The 3,919-nt window shown below is 40.0% G+C and overlaps 1 pseudogene; it reads left to right on the forward strand.

Moving 5' to 3' along the window:
* The first annotated feature begins 2,418 nt into the window (after positions 1-2,418).
* Positions 2,419-3,919, forward strand: LOC133252829 (glutaredoxin-1-like; annotated as a pseudogene).

Consider the following 3,919-nt stretch of genomic DNA (forward strand, 5'->3'; position numbering starts at 1 on the left):
TCTACTGCAAGCTTCAAATTTCTTTCCTTCGGAGCACAAAGTTTGACATTAAAAATAAAGAAATGGCAGTCTGATGATGCAGTCTTTATTTTCTTGTTCCATAATCATTCTTTTCTATATCACAGTTGAATGATATTCAGAGTTTCCTCAGGTCTAACACAGAATACCATAAACATTTCATTCTTTGAAATTTTGCCTCTTCAGAGTTAACGTAAAAGAATTCCTCCCAAATAGAAGTTCAAAACAATAAAAATCTGAATGGACTCTTGAAATTTGTAGATGCAATAATAATCCATTGCAAGTATTATCATCAGTAACACATCCTTAAGATGAGATGTCCTTCAAGAATACATTAGGTGTCCCTACCAAGCCACTGAATTATGGGCAGTAAGTTATTTTAATATATTTAAATTCACTACCTTTCTATAAGCAAAAATCAAATCACTTCTGAGATATAAATTAAAACACCTGGCTCTCCCAATGACCACTAAATATTTCAAATCAAAAGTTACCCTTAGGAAATCCACAATCATTATTTTGTATAAATACAGATGAATACTACTCTATACCATCACAGGCTTTATTCACCTACACATGGGTCTATAGAGGTTCCTACTGTATCATCTCAGATCAATAAGAAATTTAGTAACAGTGGTCTCCTAATTCTCTAAATGACCTACATAAAAGTACATAAAAACTGTGAATCTCTTCCAACAACAGGAGCCTCTACATTTTTCAGACAATTGATCCCATGTGAGACTGCCAACATACTATTTATGTATCAATACACCTGATCAGGAAAACCTGAAGTAATTAATGATCTTCGTTAAGAATGTCAACTCTGGATCCCTTGAGGGTACTTCTTAAGAAACTGAAGACATCCTAAGAAGCCATCCATTCCCCAATCACACATCTTAGGAAACAAGTGTAGAACCTGGCTCCTCGCCACTAGAGGGGGGTGTTTCTTCCATTGGTTTCTCTTTCCCTTAATTTGGCTGACCAGAATTTCTGGTTGAACTAGAAATAAGCCTGAAGATCAACATCCTGACCTTTATTTCCCCTTCATACTGTGTGGCCCTTTCTTTTTATTTCAGGCTGTAATCTACCACTAAAATATCAACTTCAACCCCTGAATACTTGTATAATTATGTCTCACATCATATTTCATTGCCTTTTTATGAACATTCTAACAAGCTACAGAGTTGATTCTAGAGACTTCGACATTAGTTTATCTGAAAAAAAAAAAAAAAACAGAAAATCCAACCAAGACTGCTTATTCTTTTTCAGGAAAAAATTCTTCTTTCATTTGCCATGTTCACATTATTTCATTTGAATCCCAATAAAAACTACTGGGAAAAAAACTGAACAACTAATAACAAATTCTAAAGAAGATACTCAGTCTCTTTAAGTGACTTGCCCAAGATTTCAGGTAGCAAATAGTGAAGCCATAATAAGACTCACAAGCCCCGACCCCTAGACATGTCAGGTGTTACTTGTACTATGCCATGAGTAAAAGGCACTAGATGAGAAAATGGACTGAGGACTGACCTAGTCTTACTATTTGCCATACTAGTCTAGAGCAAACAGCTATGTGACTACTTCAGTCAGTCCAGTTCAGTTGTTCAGTTGCTCAGTCATGTCCAACTCTTTGCGACCCCATGAACCGCGCAGCACACCAGGCCTCCCTGTCCATCACCAACTCCCAAAGTTCACTCAAACTCATGTCCATTGAGTCAGTAATGCCATCCAGCCATCTCATCCTCTGTCGTCCCCTTCTTCTCCTGCCCCCAATCCCTCCCAGCATCAGGGTCTTTTCCAATGAGTCAACTCTTGGCCTGAGGTGGCCAAAGTAGTGGAGTTTCAGCTCCAACATCAGTCCTTCCAATGAACATCCAGGACTGATCTCCTTTAGGATGGGCTGGTTGGATCTCCTTGAAGTCCAAGGGACTCTCAAGAGTCTTCTCCAACACCACAGTTCAAAAGCATCAATTCTTTGGCACTCAGCTTTCTTTATAGTCCAACTCTCACATACATGACTACTGGAAAAACCAAAGCTTTGACTAGATGGACCTTTATTGGCAAAGTAATGTCTCTGCTTTTTAATATGCTGTCTGAGTTGGTCATAACTTTTCTTCCAAGGAGCAAGCTTCTTTTAATTTCATGGCTGTAGTCACCACCTGCAGTGATTTTTGGAGCCCCCAAAATAAAATCTCTCACTGTTTCCACTGTTTCCGAATCTATTTGCCATGAAGTGATGGGACCCGATGCCAGATCTTAAATGTGACTACTTAACTCACTACTACTTCTGACAAAGATTATATACATCTTAGACTAGCCCCTACCTGCCATGAAGTCACAAAGTGAGACAGGAATGGATGAGAGAGATAAAAGAAGAGAGGCTCAGGGAAGAAGGAAGAGAGGAAAATAAATTTATCGAACAATCTTGAGGTCAGGCATAAGATGCAAAGAACTCAAGAACAGGGACTAAAACATATCAAGAAATCAGAATCAGGAAAAAGAACAAATGAATGACAAAAAAGCAGTCACATCACCAGACAGTCAAAGGATCCAAAAGGCTCCAGAAGAGATGACAGGTGCTGGTGGATTCCCTGCTGCCTTCTGCGAAGAACCCTGGTCTAATGCAGAGCCTCTAAGAGAAGACTGAGGCAAGAGCTGGCTGGTTAAAAGCTGCACCCACTTTCTGAAGCCATTAAATCTATCAAAATCAAATCAAAACCAGCTGCTGTGAATCTGCCTGGGACAAAGTGAGTACACCACTCAGAATGCTTTTGGCTGCAAGTGACAAAATGCCAGATCACGCTGGCTTACACAATAAGGAACTGTATCATCTCACAGAACTGGAAGTTCGGAAGTAAGGCAGACCAAGTACAATACAATCAGCAGTTCAGTAAGGTCATCAAGAACTCAGGTTTCCTCTCTCTGCTCTGCCATCTTCTAGATCAGCTTCCTGCTTAGTTTTTTTCACTACCCTAAGATGTCTTGTGCAGTTCTAGCCATCATATTCAGACATAACAGAGTAAGAGGAAAAAAAGGCACCATCTCTTTATCTCTTTTTAGGGTCAAGAAACCATTTTCCAGATGCACCCTGACCCTTCAGACTTTCCGTCACATCTCACTGAACAAAATAGGTTACAGACCAACTCTAATTCTTCATTAGCAGATGAAATGGGATTAACCATGACTGCTTAGACTAATCATCTAAAACAGAATGAAAGCTGGGTAGTCAATCACCACGACCATACGATGGGCAAGTTCTGATGATGAGTATTACCGTGACACCATTTTCACTCCGTAACAAATCTATTAACTTATTGTGTTGCTTCCAAGATCTTAACGAGGCATGTGCTTTGCCCAAAATTCGAATAATTACTCTTTGCTCACATTCCATACCTGCCATCATAAACTTTTTTAATCAGTTTTAAAACATTTTATTATAATTTTCTTGATCTATTAAAAAAAAAACACTTCACTCCCAAGCAATATTTGCAATCGAGGTGTCCTCCCAGAGAGGCAGCAGCCTGACAGCATGGCTCAAGTATTTGTGAACAGCAAGATCCAGCCTGGGAAGGTGGTCATGTTCATCAAGCCCACCTACCCCTACTGCAGAAGGACGCAGGAGATCCTCAGCCAACTGCCCTTCAAACAAGGGCCTTTGGAATTTGCCGATATCACAGCCAACGGTAACATCAACGAAATTCAAGATTACTTGCAACAGCTCACAGGAGCCAGAACGGTACCTTGGGTCTTCATTGGTAAAGAGTGCATAGGTGGATGCACTGATTAGTAAATATGCATGAGAGAGGGGAACTGTTGACACGGCTAAAGCAAATTGGAGCTCTGCAATAATTACAGAGCAGACCTAGGCTGATAACCCTTTTGAGGGATGGATGGCAGAGCA

Source organism: Bos javanicus, chromosome 8 (genome assembly GCF_032452875.1).
Source record: "Bos javanicus breed banteng chromosome 8, ARS-OSU_banteng_1.0, whole genome shotgun sequence".
In the NCBI taxonomy this organism is placed as follows: domain Eukaryota; kingdom Metazoa; phylum Chordata; class Mammalia; order Artiodactyla; family Bovidae; genus Bos; species Bos javanicus.